The sequence below is a fragment of the Microplitis demolitor genome, chromosome 2 (genome assembly GCF_026212275.2).
Source record: "Microplitis demolitor isolate Queensland-Clemson2020A chromosome 2, iyMicDemo2.1a, whole genome shotgun sequence".
NCBI lineage: Eukaryota > Metazoa > Arthropoda > Insecta > Hymenoptera > Braconidae > Microplitis > Microplitis demolitor.
Window position 1 is genome coordinate 23,981,667 of NC_068546.1, and position 19,363 is coordinate 24,001,029.

Genomic DNA, 19,363 nt, shown 5'->3' on the forward strand with positions numbered 1-19,363 from the left:
ACTATAATATTATGGGAATGGTTACCATAATATTATGGTAATCGTTACCATAATATTATGGGAATAATTCCCATACATTATGGTAATCATTCCTATAATTATGGGTATAATTCCCATATGGTATCGGAATAGTTCCTATGAAATTATGGTAATCGTTACTATGTACTTATGGTAATATTTACTATAATATTATGGTAATAATTCCCATACATTATGGTAATCATTCCTATAATTATGGGTATAATTCCCATATGGTATCGGAATAGTTCCTATGAAATTATGGTAATCGTTACTATGTACCTATGGTAATGATTACTATAATATTATGGTAATAGTTACCATAATATTATGGGAATAATTACCACAATATTATGGGAATGGTTACCATAATGTTATAGGAACAGTTACTATAATATTATGGGAATAGTTACCATAATATTATGGGAATAGTTACCATAATATTATGGAAATGATTACCATAATATTATGGTAACCATTACCATATACGCTTAGGAACCGTTAGAATGTGGTTATAGGATTGGTTCCTATTTGCTTATGGGAACTATTCCTATGAGTATGGTAATGATTACCATGATTCTTTCTCATGCGATATGGGAACTGTTACCGTAATGATAGGAATTGTTCCCATACTTATGGAGCTTTTCCCAGAAAGTATGGGTCTATATCCCATAATCCCAAGTAATCATTACCATAACGCTATGGGATGATATTTCATAAACGTACTAGCAACAGTTACCATAATTTTTTCTCCGTGTACTTATTTTGCATTGTGAAATAATTTTCTATCGATCGGAGTATTTTATAATTTAGGGGAGTAAAAATGGCCAGCTGAAAGTTTTTAGTAAAAAATGGGGTATGTTGGTACTAAAATAATTTAAATCGGGATTGACAGACTTTATTTAATGTATTTTTTAAGCTCATAACGCCCCTGTAAAAAAACCAACTTATTATTTATTTTATTGAGAGTCTTTTACGAGTCAAAATAACATATTCAAATTTAAGACAAATCGATTCTGTCAATCCTGATAAAAATTATTTTACATTTTTTCTCTCCATCCAATTGAGATAAAGGTATAAAATTATCAGGAAATCAGTATTTTAATACCATATATATATTTACAAAATATATGTCTTTAGTCAATTCCGTATTCTTTTTATCTGCACATATATTTTTTCAAAAATATATGAAAGTCTCCATTTTCCTGCAAATTTATTTTTTTCTGTAGATATATACTATTAAAAGTATATGTATTTTTATAACGAAAAAAACTGTCACAATAAATGAAACTTTTTGCATAAATTTAAATAAATCCTCAATTTTCTGCACCAAAGGATTACATAAAAATAGTCGCCGTGTCAAGTTGATTATCGGAAGCAACAGATTTGATCTGTTAATGTAACAGAATGTGCAGGTTGTTGCATCAACAGATATTTCCGCGCGTGTTTCATAACAGTCTTCATTTTCTGTCTATATATAAACTCCCATTCTATCCCTTTTTTTTTAAATTTAAATTAAAGACACTTTGTATTTTCTTCTCGTATGTAATTAATTTATCAATTGCAAGACAAACAGCAACATATGTAGTTGTCATAAAAATCTGTAATTTTACTTTTACTAATATGACAGAGTAACTCTATACTTGTAACAACCTTGCGCTTGCGCTACCAGAGCTTTCATAAGTCGTCGGCATCCTGACGCTCATAATACCCCACAGTATCCCGCAAGATCTCGCAACCTCAGCAGTTGGATTGAGCTTTCGTAAGCTTAAATTCTCGGTCTTGTATTTTAAAAATACGCGCTCGTACCAAAAATTTTATATTTCCTTTTAATTCATAATTTTTTTTTTTTTTCTATTCGTCTTCATTAAAAAAAATCTGAAAAAAATTACTATGATTTCCAGGTGTTAATATTTGAATTTAATTAATTAATTAATTAATTAATTAGTTACTTTTAACACTAGTGAGATTAATTCTTTTATTATCGTGCCATAAAATAATCTAATCTTCATGATCTTCAGACTAGTGCCAGTAACCTTTAGAATAACTTGAGGTAAATTTATATATATATAATATATAATATATATAACATATTTATATTTTTTTTAAATTTACAATATCGATAAAAAAATTTTTTTTTTATATATTTACACAAGAAATGACTTCACGTATGTTACTTTTTTTTTTTTTATTGAATTTTTATTCTATTAGAAAATTTAATCATATAAAATCCCTAAGTGCTATAAAATTGTCAATAAAAAAAAATTTAATAAATAGATGCATTTAATTTGATTAGCGCGAGCATTATCAATTGGAACTGAAGTTAATTAATTTTATTGCAATTAAAATTTAATTAAATTTTAATTTTTTTTTACATATATATTTACAATATTAATTTTGAAATGATATGCCATGTTATTATACTATTAAAATATATGAAACACATTGTCAAATAATATTAATTAAATACTATATAAGTTTTACTAGACATATATATGTATATATATATATGTGTTAATGAAGAATTATTTTTATTTCATAAATTTATTAATTAATTTTTTTATTATTACCTGAGTATAAAATATATAATATATATTAAAATAGTCATGACATATTTTTACGAACATATATTATAGTATATGTATTTTAATTTAAAAATTATACTAACAAATTTTAATAGCAAAAAATAAAATTATACTTTCTGTCAACATATCATATGAGTACTTTTTCTCTTGAGTGTACAAAAGAAATATATGTATTAAGGATATGCTAAAAACAGGATCTGTCATAATCCAGTTTTTAAAAATATATATACATATCTTTTGAATTCATACAATTTATTTTTAAACTTTTTTTCTAAATCCTTTTGTCAGCCGTGTTGAATGACGTACAAACATAAAAAGATAAAGGATCCTTATATAATATATAAAATTATACAAAGCTCTTTTTTTTTCAATGTATACTTTATAGCGCACATAACTTAAAACAATTATTTCTACTTTTTTTTTATTTGCGTAGACCGCGACTGAAATTTTTTTGTTTACATTTTTTTTTTTTTTTGCTAATATTTTTCTATTTTTATAAAACATTAACAATATATATATATATATATATATATATATATATATATAAAAGCAAAGAATAGGAAGATTGTAATGCGTATAGAGAATAGAGAATGAGAGAAAGAGAGAGGGCAAGAACGTGCATCAGGTTGTTACGGTGGTCACGTGTCTATTCGAAATCGATTTAGCAGTAGAGCAACGGCACTCTATTCGATTTTCCGAGCTGATGATCTGTACACTTTCAACACTTGCTCTCTGCATACATTAATGCTTTAACGTAATCCTTCTTTTGCAAATATTCCAGGATTACCTCAATTAATCCTACCATTAAAAAAAAAGTCAATTAATATCTACCGTCAAATCTGCTCAAGGAAACGGGGAAATTTTTCTCATAATTTCAGTTTTCCTACCGTTTAATTTTTTCTTCTCATTATAAGCCTGATTTTGAACTTCATATTTAAATTTTCCCGCGCCATTATCTTCATTTTTGTCGTTAGTAAATTTTCTTCATTAATTTGAATTTTTTTTCCTGCCATTAGTTTGTAATTTTGAAAATTTTAACAGAGGCTTATAACGGGGTCTGCTATAAAGATCCTTAAAGTTGGGGAATTTGGGCTCAGTAACTCCCGATTAGGGGAAAGAGGCTTACAACGGATCGTCGGCTGTAAAATAAAAAAAATAATTAATGTCTGACTTAATATGAACTTTTACTACTCAATAATCAATTCTTGACAATGAAATTTTATTTTTCAATAAATTATATTTATTTACCAAACGTGCGGTTCAATTTTTTTCAATTATTGTAGCGTCATTATTAGTTGCTGTTTAGTTGTATATATATATATATAGAGTATTACTTAAAAAAGTTTTTCTATTTTTATGGGGAGATTGCTACTGCTGTTATTTTTTTTTTGTTTCCAAGTTTAACAAACACATGTTTTCCTTACCTTTGACGGACTTTATCCCCAGACGTAACTTTGTTACGCATCATGGTATCAGAAACTCTTGTCTTCGTCGCTCTGTCTCTTTTTATTATTTTTCTTCTACACGCGGACTTAACTTTGGCAGAACGGACAGTGTGTGATGAAGTGAAGGAGGGATGGATCCGCCCTACTCAACTGTTTGAACGGGTGCCGCACCCTACTCGCGGGCATGACATGCGCCATGACCTGCATATACTCGTGTTACCTATGAGTTTGACCGATTCAACCTTATCTTTATATCTATTTCTTCATTTTTTTTTTTTATTGTCAATCTCGCCTGTCAATCATATCGCCCATCATCAATTCGGCAACTCACTAAAATGTCAGGAGATAAATTTTTTTCAGCTTTAAACGAATCATTTTTTTTTATTTATGTTTTATCACTTTATTTATTTTTATCGCTTCTTATATAAGTAGTCATTCATATTAATTAGAAATAATTTTTTTTTTTTAATTTTTTTTTTTTTTTCTAATTGAATTTTATTTGATTGTTTTATTCTTTTTTCTGAGATAAAAAGATTAAAAAAATATTGGATATGTCGAGAGTAATTAATCGAATTAACAAGAAGGAAAATAAAAAAAAAAAAATGTGACAGTATAATTCAAGAGACAGATAAAAATGTATATAACTAAAAAAAATTACTTGTAAGTATAAGAAACTTGTGAAATAAAAGGTTGATATCGAAAAAAGTGTAGCAAGTTTACTTGTGATAAAAAAATGGGGATAAAAAAAAATAGTAAATTGCCCGCCTGAGATGGAGAAATATTTTTCGCGTGAGTTAAATTTCTCTTGAGTATTCCCGTCATTATTTCTTTTAGTCAAAATAACTGTCTTTTGTATCATTACCATAAAAAAAAAAAAATACTTAATTTAAAAAAAAAAAACCCGGTTTCCAATAAAAATATTTTTATTAAATTTAATAATTTATAATGACTGACATAAGAACCGGAAGTCAAAAGTTTGTAATATATGAAAAATTTCATGTAAATAAATTTTAATAATTTATTTGAGTATATATTAAATGATAGAGGGTAAAAAAATCTCTAACAAGTTATATACGTAAGGATAATAAATAATATATGAAATGTATACATTCTATATTTATTTGACAGGTATAAATTAAAAGCATAAAATATTGAAAAAATAAAATAAATAATTTCTTAATTTTAGATAAGTAACATACATATTTTTTTTTATATAAATTTATTTAATACCACAATGTTCGTGAAAATATATACATTTTTTTGAATTTATAATCTCGGTTGAATTTTGAACGGGGTAATATTTGTGTCGATGACTTGCATGTGTACTAGCCAATTAATTATTTAATGAGAATTTTTATTTATTCATGAGCTCAAAAATACTAAATTTATGTAAGGGTAGTGTAGGGTATTTAATTCTACGGCATGTAATTTCGGCTAAAAGGCATGCGCGCTGTCACTTTTCCTACTTGCGATATTTTAAAAATTTATTTCGTTTCATATGAGAAAGTTTAGGGTCATTTTTTATAGGATATGAATGTGTACATTATGTAAACATACACTAAAAAAAAACTATAAAAGTAACGATAAAAACAGGGTTTTTATTCGTACTTAGTCAAAAAGGATAATATCTTTTTTAATGTATATTATTATAAAAATAGTCGGGATAAAATTTTTATAAATATTTAAACTTGACATTTAAATTTCATTATACAAAGTAACTATTATTTTTATCTGTTAAAATATATATATACATATTTGTTTTTATTTTAAAAATTATTTATTAAATTGTCACAAAAAACACCCGGTGTTTTTTCAAAATTCCGTAAATTCAAATTCAAAAAATGTTATTTATTTTTCCCGCCTTTTTTTGCTGGTATTCAAAATCGATTAGAAACAAAAAATTTTATCACTCACTTTTTTTCATCCTTTTACGGGGCCGGTCCATTTTACCCACTGATTTTTTTTTATGTCAACTGCGAATTAGGTTCAATTACTTCGAATAAACGTCAAAAGATTCAGCATTTGAATTGAGGAAAAAATCCATTTAATTCCTGGTTTTCCCGCTCTCGCCCTATATATGAACTGTAAATATAGATTATAAATATTAACTTTCATTATATATGTTTCCACATTTCCGATTTTCTTACTGGCGACGCTTATTTGCTTGTTTTTTTTTTTATAAAAAATATAGTTCTTCTTTAACCGGCAACTATACCCCATCATTTTATTAGATCTGCTATCAGGGGATCTCCTTATTCCTTTTCCTGTTATACTGAAAATAGTTTATTTACTTTCCACACTGATAAAACGTTTTATTTTCTTTACTAAACATATTTATTATAAAAAGAATCATATATATATTTTCTATACAGTGTACATATTATTAATAAGAGCGCACTTTTTTCAGTAATAGTTCCTTTGAAATAAATTTTATTGGTTTCGCAACTGATTAATTTCGAATATGCGATACTTCGGGTAAATAAAATATTATATTAAAGATCTCATTAAATTTCTATGGTATATATACAATTATCAAAAATTTATATAGTTTTCGACATATATATATTGAAAAGTTTGTAGAATATTGTAATTTTTTATGAACATCCAAAAACTGGCGGTAATATTCAAATTTCAAATTTTTGAATTTACTAGGGTATCTATTTTATTTTATATATATTTCTGTTCAAATTATTGACTTGATGGTATTGATCAAAATTCCTGAAAATGGAGAGTACCATTCACAGCAAGTACTAATACAGTCGACTACCCGTTATAAGCCTGCCCTTTGAAAGCCACCCCGTGAACCTCAACTTAACCTCTCTTTTGAATTTCGTACCTGAGTTACAAGTTCACTTTTTATAAAAGCATGTTTTTTGCAAAAAACTAGAAAATCATATTTGCGTGTGAAAAATTTATTCAGAATTGAAACGCAAGAATATTTGGTAGGGATGGAAAATTTAACGGTATGAAAGGTTCTATTTTCAAAAGAATTAAAGATATTTATGGAATATCGAAGATATTATAATTAATTGGAATTAATTGAGCGGTAAATGTGGGCTTTTGGATATACGTTATCGGGAGTAAATAACTGATAAATCAATAAACTATGACTGTTTAAATATAATCGTTGGATTTAATCTGTGAAAATAGTGATGTGGGTGTTATTTGTCATCGAAAAATTTCAGACAGAGATAAATCGACTAGAAATTTATTGTCTATTTGTTTTATAAAAATATTAATTTCGATATTGCTTGGCATTAAATCCGATAATCCAAAATAGTTATAATATTTTTTTCTTCGCGTTTTCAGCATTTTTGAACCTGGCATTATTACTTTCTGGGAAAAGTTGCTTAAGTTGATTGGATTATTTTAAAGAAGATTACTTTTACAAATAATCGATAGTTAAACTGCGAACGTTCAAAATTTTTTATGCCCGATTCAGAAAGTGTTGATCGTGTAGTTAATACTTTAAGTAGCATTGTTCTCATAAAGTCTTTAATATTGTTCTACATAATAATACTTGTACATTTAGTTGGATTTCCACGCAAGAATAAGTTGTAAGCCAGAAATCCTCTTTGGTAGACCACTTTTATAAATCGACTTTTACTCGCAACCAGTTTCTCGCGGTTTGGATTTAATCCTACCGTATCAATTCTCTACGGCGAACTAAACCAGATAGAAGCTTTTACCGTTAATCGATTTTTTTGCCTCTATTATAATTGCATATATACATATATATATTGCGTTACTAATTACATTTTTATATGCCTTTTTGGTAACAGACCTAATGAATTTTGAAATTTGAACTTTTACTAATTTGAATTTTGGTAAATTTGAATTGCATATATACATATATATATTGCGTTACTAATTACATTTTTTTATGCCTTTTTGGTAACAGACCTAATGAATTTTGAAATTTGAACTTTTACTAATTTGAATTTTGGTAAATTTAAATTGCATATATACATATATATATATTGCGTTACTAATTACATTTTTATATGCCTTTTTGGTAACAGACATAATGAATTTTGAAAATTGAACTTTTACTAATTTGAATTTTGGTAAATTTGAATTGCATATATACATATATATATATTGCGTTACTAATTACATTTTTTTATGCCTTTTTGGTAACAGACCTAATGAATTTTGAAATTTGAACTTTTACTAATTTGAATTTTGGTAAATTTGAATTGCATATATACATATATATATATTGCGTTACTAATTACATTTTTATATGCCTTTTTGGTAACAGACCTAATGAATTTTGAAAATTGAACTTTTACTAATTTGAATTTTGGTAAATTTGAATTGCATATATACATATATATATATTGCGTTACTAATTACATTTTTATATGCCTTTTTGGTAACAGACCTAATGAATTTTTAAAATTGAACTTTGTCGATTTGAACTTTGACAATTTGAACTTACCTTTTCTTCACAGGTTTTGTAAATTTGAACACTTGAAAATTTGAATATTTGATGTGTCCACGCACATAAAACCTGAGAAAAAAGGTAAGTTCAAATTGTCAAAATTCAAATTTACAAAAGATCAAATTTTCGAAGTTATTTCGGCGGGGAACCGCTTTTTTGGCTTTATGATGTTCTCTGGCTAAAAGGACGAATAAAAATATCTAAACGAAAAGGAAACAAAACGTCCTTTGGAAATTAGTAACGCGACATACATACATACGATTATAATGATAATTGTAGTTTTTTCTTGTTTTAGGCATTAATAGTAAATTTAAATGAGCGTAGTTGTAAAAAGGCAATATAAGTAACGTGTTATTTAGTAACCATTAAAAAAGTTATTATTGCCTTTTTAAAAAGATAAAAATAAGGTGTAAGTTTTGTGTATTACAGGTACATTAAAACCTTTAAACTATAAAATAAAAAAAAAGTATACTGATAAAGTCACATAAATTTTCATGGATAGATTAAATTTCTTAACTTTTTATTTTTATATTCTTGGGTTTTTTATGTCCAATGTGCGAGTAAGTTTTTTTTATTTCTATCGATTATGTAAATTTCGTTTTTTTTTTTTTTTAAGATAAATTTCTGTGAAATTCCCTGAAGGAGTTAAATAGAAACGTAACTCTAGTCAATGCTTTTGGTGGTTTATATGGAGAAGCGCATTTACCTTTTTCGTCAATTGGATGAGAATATATTCGTGGAAATGCTTCAAGATTCGAGTCTTAGTATTCAAATTAGTATTGTATAGAATCCTCAGCTGCAGATCCGGAAGTGAAGTAGAAATTTGAGAAAAGTAAATTTGAGATTTGCCGAAAATGTCAATCTGAGATTTCGCATGCTGTCAAATAAATTCATTCTTTTCTATTCTTCTCGATATGTACTTTTTCAATTTCATATTTTAGCTATCCTTCGTTGAGCAAAATGTATTCATGTAATACAAATAGAATAGTAAAAAAAAAAAAAAAAAAAAAAAAAAATGTATAATTCACTGCAAATTCCGCTGAGTATTGATTTGAAAATTTTTTTTTTCAATTGTGATATTTTGCTGTTTCATTCTTACATTTTGACATTACATTTCATTTTTATGATATATGATGATATTCGGATTATTTAAAACAGTGCTTTAAATTATAAAATATACGGAGCTGTCTTACAAATTTTTCAAATATTCGTTACACTGAACAAAGAGAAAAAAAAATTTTGTAACCGTCAGAATACTAATAGTACGTTTTTGTGTGAATTTTTTTACATCGCATATTTTTTAGATTTTGCAAAATTTCGAAAAATAATTTTCTGAATAGCAAATAATTGACTATTGAAAAAAAAAATGGCTGCATTTATTTTCAATAAACAATAACGTATCATACTATAAAAGTATAAAAAACTGACTAACAACAGTTGTTATGTAATAGAAAAAGGAAAATGAAAAAAAAGGAAAAAGTTTTCAATTATTATTCAGAGTCACGTTTCATTCTAGGATATTGAGTTTTCTGAACATGTACAATTATTTACAGAATTTTCAATATGCTACCAAGTCTCGATACTAGTGTGCAGCAAATTGAATTTATACAAATATATAAAATAAATACATCAACGGATAGATTTTTTCAGCAGAAAAATGGCCGGAAGTATTTGTACCGGAAAAAAAAATATTTTAAATCACAATAATCCCCAATTAGTTTTTGTTTCTTTTTTCAAATTGAAAGTAAATATGAGCGACTTAGTATTTGTGATTTTAAATAAATATGTACTTAGTGTATTTCTTTATCAATTAAATCTTTTATTGGCTTGTTCTTTGTTTGCATTTAAAAAGTATATAGGGAACATTATTAAGTTATATAATAAGATGATTGAATCGATGAATCATTAAAATGCATTTTTTTGCAAAAAAAAAATTTCATTCATTGATATAAATTGTACAAGTAAGAACCAATAAAATTGATAGACCAATAACTAATCAATCAATCGAAATAATATTACGACATTATTTATTGCAATTCATTTTATTCTGTTTATTTATCTAATAGACATTTAATCAAATAAATACACTGCAAATATAACTAAGAATCAGCCATTAAATTTAATCATCCAAATATTTACTCTACGGAAAAATTTTTCCTGGCGAAATTTCAAACCCAGAGAGCGCCAAGTTTTCCATTGTTTTAAATTAGTCTAATAATTTTTAAAATTCGCTCTTATTTGGTTTCCAAATCGGGCAGCCAACAACACAAAGTATGAAATTTCAAATTTACGGTTACTTCTACTTTTTACTTCTTCAAAAATAAGAACTGCGCGCGAATTTTCGATACATTTTGGCTTACGGTCGGAATTAAATCAGCGTAATTTTGAAACATCGACTTCGGGATATAAAGGGGATTAACTTCCGGAAAATTCAATATATTTATCGAAATTTGAGGTTAAGAGTTCAACTTCAAAGTTTTCCGCGCTCAATGATGTTTTTTTAAATGCAAAACTTTTTAAATAACGAAATCTATTTCTGAAATTGGAACCGGAAAAAAATAATTCAAATCTATGATCTAAATCCGGAGTATTTAAACCTAATTTTTCTATTATTTAAATCTATGGAAATTTTTATCTCAGGAGATCTAAAATCAGATCTCGTGAGCTGTAAATAATTTTTTAGTAAAACTAAACCTTCAATTTATTTAGTATGAAGTTTTTGAAACCGCAATTATATAAATGATAACGAACAAGCTATCGGAACAATTAGTAATTAAATAAGCAAATCAATCCTTTCAGTGATGACCTTTTCATTCATTAACGAAGCAATGCAATCAATAGTCTTTTTATTTGATTAATTTCTTTTACTTAACCGTCCATTAACAGATAAAATCGTTTTTATGTATACATATATTTTATTATCTGAAAACTGTCATACATAATATATATAATAGAGCTAATGTAAATGGATAAATAATCTTAACAGATAAAATCATTTTACGGTGCATTATTTTAATAGATTCGATAATTTTGTTAAAAGCTCAGATTTATTGAAATACAGACGACTATACGTCACAAGTCTGCTATAGGAAGTACATGGAGAAAAAATAATAGTAACTGTTGCTAGTACGTTTATAAAATATCATCCCATAGCGTTATGGTAATGATTACTTGGGATTATGGGATATAGAACCATACTTTCTGGGAAAGTTTCCATAAGTATGCGAACAATTCCTATCATTATGGTAACAGTTCCCATATCGCATGTGAAATAATCATGGTAATCATTACCATACTCATAGGAATAGTTCCCATAAGCAAATAGGAACCAATCCTATAACCACATTCTAACGGTTCCTAAGCGTATATGGTAATGGTTACCATAATATTATGGTAATCATTCCCATAATATTATGGTAACTATTCCCATAATATTATGGTAACTATTCCCATAATATTATGGTAACGATTACCATAGGTACATAGTAACGATTACCATAACTCCATAGGAACTATTCCGATACCATATGGGAATTATACCTATAATTATAGGAATGATTACCATAATGTATGGGAATTATTACCATAATATTATGGTAACCATTACCATAATATTATAGTAACCATTACCATAGGTACATAGTAACGATTACCACAATTCCATAGGAACTATTCTGATACCATATGGGAATTATACCCATAATTATAGGAATGATTAGCATAATATATATGGGTGCCGTTCCTATAATCAAAATTTCAAAAAAACCGGTTACCATGCAGTATGGGAACCATTCCCATAATATATTGTAACTGTTACCATAATTTTCTCTCCGTGTAGGGAAAATTCTTCCGCAATTTCAGCTTTTCCACTACCGTGGGTTTAGTTTCGTCCTCGACTATCCGTTATAAGCCTGTTTTATTTATTACCTTTGAACGTCATATTGACGTTTTGCCACATGCCGTTAGCGGTTTTCCTAGAGTTTGTAGTGGAAAAAACTCCTGAAACATTGATAAAAAATTTCCATCATTAGTTTGAATATTTTTTTTTACTCATAGTTCGAAATTTTGAAAATTTTAACAGAGGCTTACAACGAGGTCTGCTACAAAAATCCATGGTAGTATTGAATAATTCCTATGAGGTAATTTTTTTTATGCAAGTATTTGTGAAAATTTTCCATGACTCCTGTAAAATCTTCTTGTGTGACGTTTCTGAAAAATTTCTTACGCAAATTAATTTTTTTGGATTCTTGATAAAAGTAATTATTGTGGAAATTCAACTTAATATGGAGAAACAAGTAAAAGAAAAAAAAAGCTACTGATTCTTTGTTCGTCACATCAAGAATCAGCAACGACAAATCACGAAGGCTTGACGAAGGGGCGTATCGTACGATTTAAGCTTGATGTCCTGAAAGTACAAGGGGTGAAGATAAATCTCAGAAGGGCGACTGATACATTGAGCTAAGAGTAGACAGTATAACGAACCGGAAATATCACATTGAAGCTACGGAGAATCTTCACTTGTGATGAAATCTTATTTAAGGAAAAAATTCTACCAAAGATTTTCACGATTCCTCATGTCTTTTTCGTTCATCAGAGTAATAGTTATTATTTTTCACGAAGCAGAACCAAAATAATTGTTACTTTCCTTTGTTTCTTTTTTTAATTCATTGCCCATTAGATTTCGAAACTACAAAAAAAAACTTTTCCAGTAATTTTGAAATTTCATACATGCGCATGCGCTTTTATCACGATTTTTATAAACTGTAGTCTCCGAAAAAAAGTCTACAGAATTTTTTTCCCGAAAATATAAAATGAGATTTATTTTCGGAATGATAAATAAATTTCATACCGAAAATAAAATTCACACGACTATTAAATTAAATTAATAATATTTACTTAAGCCGTAATTTCGAGAGCTACTTAATGCATAAATTTAATAAGACCTTAATACCAGATGATTGATTTTTCGGGATAAATGGTAATAATAAGGGTTAGAAAATAATAAAGGCGAGGTTTATGTTAAGATATGACGGTATAGCGATTCGCTCTTTTAATCCGAGCTTCAGGCCTTTTCAACTCAATTTACTGTAATAGAGTTAATATAGTATAATAGACTAGATACTAAATAATCTCAGTTTACTTACATACTTTTTATTTATCTTCGTTGTTGCTCTACACTATATTTGAAACTTTATTTTGTTTTGACCTTTGCAGCAGAAAAAAAATTTATGTATTTTTATTTTATCAACACAGCAGCAATAATTTTCTTTTATGCTTATAGTGTACACTCTGTGCGAAAAAAAAATGTATGGTATTAAAATATAGAGAACATCATAAAGTATAGTAGGAAATTTCAGATAATCGATGATTAAAAACAATAAAAAAGTTTTTTTCGGATATTGTTATTTTTACTTTTTTAATCCAGGTAGACAAAATATCGAGGATCAAAGTTATGTCACAATATCCGGTGGTAATACCAACTTTTATATTTTCGTAGCTGTCTTGTTTTTTTCGAAACAATTTAGTGTTCTTTTGTTCTTCGTCAATAGTATGAAATTTCTTATGTGTTAGGTCTGTACCCCGGTCCAAAAATAACTAAATTTTGAATTTTTGACTTACATTTAAGTTATCTAACTCAAAAACAAGTGAAATTTGACTTTTTCAAGTGTAACTTTTAGAAACATGGCTTTTCGCCCCACAAAAAATTATGTTATTGAAAAATTTGAATTTTAAATATTTTTGGCGGGAAAATTTTCAGATTCCATTCAAAATCATTTAGTCCAAGAAACTTAAGATTAGTTCAAGATATATGTTGAGCTTTTTTTTTTTGAAACAGTGCATACACTACTCATGTTTTTTGATTTACTATTTTGGAAAATATCGTTTTTCCAAATTCAAATTTGGCTTTTTTTTACAAATGGATACTCAGTAGGTCAAGTTAACCAGAAAAAAATCAAAAATGGATGAAAACATTTGATTTTGGGTAATGATCTAAGTTTCCATTTAAGTCAAATTTTTTATTTTTTTGAACCGGGGTTCTAGATTCGCTTTTTTTTTTTTTTTGGAAGTTATCGATTGAAAAATCTATACAATTTATATATGTCATAATGATATGATGTGATATCTTATTTACTTAGTATTATATTACAAAGTCAAATGTAAATATGAAATTACTGTTTATCAGAAATATATATTGTGTACCCATATAACACAATGCCCTCTCATCAAAACCAATAATGTTGTCTATATTCATTAAAAGTTTAGGGCAAGTTCTGAACTTTGCTTTATCATATCTAAGTGGATCGATAATTATGTGTAACATAATAACAAAAATAATTAAAATATAATAAAGGTGCTTCTTAATTACTTCAATTTGAATTTATGCCAAAATATTCAAAAAAGAGTCAAGGGGAGGGGGCTTGTAAAGTTATACAGCAAAGTAAGGCCTAAATTTTTTTCAAAAACTATACAAAAAGGCAAAAAAATATGTGGGTTAAATTGGGCCACTTGAAAATTTTCGGAAATATTTTTAAAACAGAAAGTTCTAGAAATTTTTATTTAAATAAATTTCACGGGATAAAATAATTTAATTTTAAAAGTTTAATTGTTCTAGTAGGGCTTATTTGGCTTTCGATTTTTTTTTCATAACTGGGTCAGATAGAAACCGAATATTTATTTTATATAAAAAAATAAGGACTAGTAAAAAAAAAGATTTCTGTTTTTTTTGCCATTTTGAATTTTTCCCGCGTATTTAAAAAAAAAACCCTTCTATTTATGCTGCATTTTTAAAATTATATTTTAGAAATTTGAAATAAAATTAATCAAGATTTTGAACTAATAATTCATTATTCAGTAGGCGTATTTACAGAAATTGATCATTTCTCACCAGAGATAGCTTTACATATTTATGACATAAATATATGGGTATGTATATATATACCATAGAAACCGAGATTGATCCATACTGCTATCAAGCAAAATGTAAATTAAAAAGTGATAGATATTTTTTATTCAATCCAACTTTCTTTTAAAAATAAAAATTTAAACCCCTTATTAATTTCATTCATCAGCATCAATTCCACTGTTTACTTTTATCTCTTATCAACGCTGTGGTAGTGAATCGCTAATTAATAAAAACCAACTTTTTTCCTCGACAAAGTTTCATAAAAACCAAGAAGTGAATTTAAATTTTCAATTTTTTTTTTCAAATGTAAAAGTCGCGCGAATTGATTATTTTAAATTTCCCGCCTTACATATTTTTTAGACTTTATATTTTTCGAGCCGCAAAGTTCAAGATTCTTACAATATATATGCAAATTACAATTACTACTGTTACAAATAGATAAAAGAGAATCTCATATATGTATATACATATATTTATACATATATATTATTAGCTGAATACCGCAATCGAGTTAACATACTGTCTACTCGGATATTACTTTGAAGATATAATTCCACCGAGGAAAAGTATATTTTTCATATAAATCTCATATATTTTTTTAAATTTCACGATTATTAATTTCGCAGCATATTTTCAAATTAACGTCTTTCATTACGTCATTATAATTATAATATATGTCTTGCACATTTTTCCAGCTTAAAATATAAAAAATCTCAGAATATTCCATCGCTCAGCAGCAAAAAAAATTCGATTTTTACTAAAATCAAATCAACAATCATCGAATTCAAAAAAAGTCATCAATTTTTTTTGTCACACAGATTTTTATTTGTCTAAAGATTTTAATACTTTTCGAAAATTTTTTCGAACAATATAAATTTTTTGTATTGAAAAAAAATTCCATATAAATTTCTGCTCTAAATTCTTTTGAATTAAAAAAAAAGTTTAAAAATATTCTGAGTTATCTTTTCTCAGTTGAATGGATTAAAGAATGCAAAGGTATGCCAGTGATAATGATAACATATAGAGGCGTTTTGTATTCGTTACGCTCAGTAATTTCATTATCTGTTAAATATTTTCCCATTTTTTCTTCTTCAACGCTTTGTATTCATCCACCCGCTTAATCAACCATGTAAATAAATATGAATATTGTTATCTTGAAGCCTTGTCTTGATAAGAGAATCGATAAAATAATTAAAATTGACACATATTTGAAAGTATTATTATTATTATTATTATTATTGAAATCGTAAAGCCGGGGGGTAAATACTCGGGCAGATTATTAGATTCCTCTGATATCAAAATCGATTTCTGTCTCTCCTTTAGTTCAGTTTATTGTTATTATTATCTAGCCACTTGGTGAAACAGTTTATCGGTGCCATCATTATCATTTTCATCTAGGATAGGACGACAATCCAATTAGTCGGCGATGTAATAGTAATCAACTGAGGGGTTAAATTATAACATAAAATCACGGTAAAATCACCGCGATTTCAATCATCTTTTCAACATTATTGTTCCCATTATTGCCGCGTTCGTCCTATTGACAAATGCCAATAATGCAAATTGCTCGCTACATATATTATTGCTATGGTAAACAAATTTTCAACATATACTTTTTATGACGGAGGTTTTCTTTATGTCATTTGTATAATTTAAGACGCGCGTAATTTAAATTCAAAATTATACTTTCAAATTTTATATGGAAGATCCAAATTTATATTAAAATTCAACAAAGGGTGTCCAAATTGTTCAAAATAGTTACAGCTGTTGAATTTTTTATGACCTTTTAAAACCTCAATCATAATTTAGCTTTTCTTGACAAAGCTATTTCGGGGTATAAATTATATATTTATATAACAAATATAAGATACTTTGTTCAAATAATCAGATAAATTTTTAATTTGACAAAAAAAAGTACCAGTAAATTTTTTGTAACTTCTGCAAAATGTAAATTGTCAGTTGCAATTTGGAAAAAATGGCTGAAAATTTTCAAATTCTTTTATCATGCATTAACTTTTTAAATTTTATTACAATTTTTGGGAAAGAGGGGGGCAAAATGGGCCTCTTAAATGAACGCTTATATGTCAGCCCATTTTGCCCCCAAGGATTTCTGAAAATAAAATGAAACATGGTTTTTCCAGAATTTTTTAATGCGCAAGACATTTGCGCACAAATTAAAAAAAAAATGTCGAGTTTTTGTAAGATTTTTTGTGGACGGAAAATAAAACGGTATTTACTGTCGTCGACCCTGCATTATTTATTAAAATTTTTTTATGGTTAAATCAATAAAAAAATGTATTTCTTCCCCTACGAGCATAATTGTGTTTATGAGTATACTTTATATGAATGGTCTATGTATATTTTAACACATTTATGTGTATCTACATATATGTAAATGTGTAGTTGTTATGTAATATCTTGAGCCAAGAGAGTGAGAAGCGTATCGTCACATTTCCCGCGTCGCAAACTCTGAATTATTAGATCCCCAATCCCAAGATACCCATGAAACATTCTATTCGGTGTACGGCACTTTCTCTCAGTCACTTTGACGTTTCCGTTTGCCTTACGGCTTCTTTCAATCCTGATATAAGAACTAAAGTTGGGCAAAGGTGATATAAGAATTGGAAAAATAGTCGAAGAAGACTTTGGTTTAGTCCAAGAACGGAAATCTTGATTGAGAATCGATCGTTTATGGTGCCAAAGGTTAAGCATACAAAAGAAAAAGCCAATATTCCTCAGTTCATACATATATATACGAAAAAATGAGTCCTACTTCCTTTACAGACTTTTAAATTCACTTTATATATTTTTTATAGTTCTGATGGCTTGTCATTATTTTCATGTTTCCGATTTCACTTCTTTTACACTGCGAGGTTTCATTTTCTTTTATTGAACCCAGGTTACAAGAGTATGTTATTCACTTCTTCATTTTACACTTTTTCACTTTATTGAAAAATTTATGAAAAACATTTTTTTGCTAAAAAAAATGTCGATTTGAAAATCTGCAAATAGACATCTTTCCATAATTCAGCATTAATAGTGAAAAATGAATCATATATGACTATACACAAAAATTGGCCATGTCTGCTCTCTATATGATCCATATATGCTCATATATGATCTATATTTGCTCATATATGTTCATATATGATCTATGTATACTTCAATTATCCCTATATATGTTCTATATGAAGTACATACGATCCATTTATGAATCATATATGCAAATTAGCCATATTTGCGCCAGATATGATCTGTATGTACTTCATATAAATCCACCTATGCATATATGATCCATATATGACATAGATGAAGTATGTATGAATCATATATGGTTATTTATGATCTATATTTGTTCATATATCTTTATTTATGATCCATGTATACTTCAATTATCCCTATATATGGTCTATATGAAGCATATACGATCCATTTATGAATCATATATGCAAATTAGCCATATTTGCGCCAGATATGATCTATATGTACATATAAATCCACCTATGCATATATGATCCATATATGACATATATGAAGTATGTATGAATCATATATAGTCATTTATGATCTATATTTGTTCATATATTTTCATATATGATCCATGTATACTTCAATTATCCCTATATATGGTCTATATGAAGCATATACGATCCATTTATGAATCATATATGCAAATTAGCCATATTTGCTCCAGATATGATCTATATGTACTTCATATACATCCACCTATGCATATATGATCCATATATGACATAGATGAAGTATGTATGAATCATATATGGTTATTTATGATCTATATTTGTTCATATATCTTCATTTATGATCCATGTATACTTCAATTATCCCTAGATACGGTCTATATGAAGCATATACGATCCATTTATGAATCATATATGCAAATTAGCCATATTTGCTCCAGATATGATCTATATGTACTTCACATACATCCATCTATGCATATATG

At 27.2% G+C, this 19,363-nt stretch overlaps 1 protein-coding gene across 2 annotated transcripts in view; it reads left to right on the forward strand.

Moving 5' to 3' along the window:
• The window catches only part of LOC103572131 (somatostatin receptor type 2), a 54,740-nt gene that overhangs the window by 12,011 nt on the left and 23,366 nt on the right, over positions 1-19,363 (forward strand). Inside the window, exon 1 of one of the 2 annotated variants that reach the window (XM_008550581.3) lies at positions 1,978-2,071. The exons of the other annotated variant lie outside the window; for it this stretch is intronic. The gene's annotated coding sequence lies outside the window, so the exon portion shown is untranslated. Of the gene's footprint in view, positions 1-1,977; positions 2,072-19,363 lie in introns of those variants that run through there. 2 annotated transcript variants of the gene reach the window in all.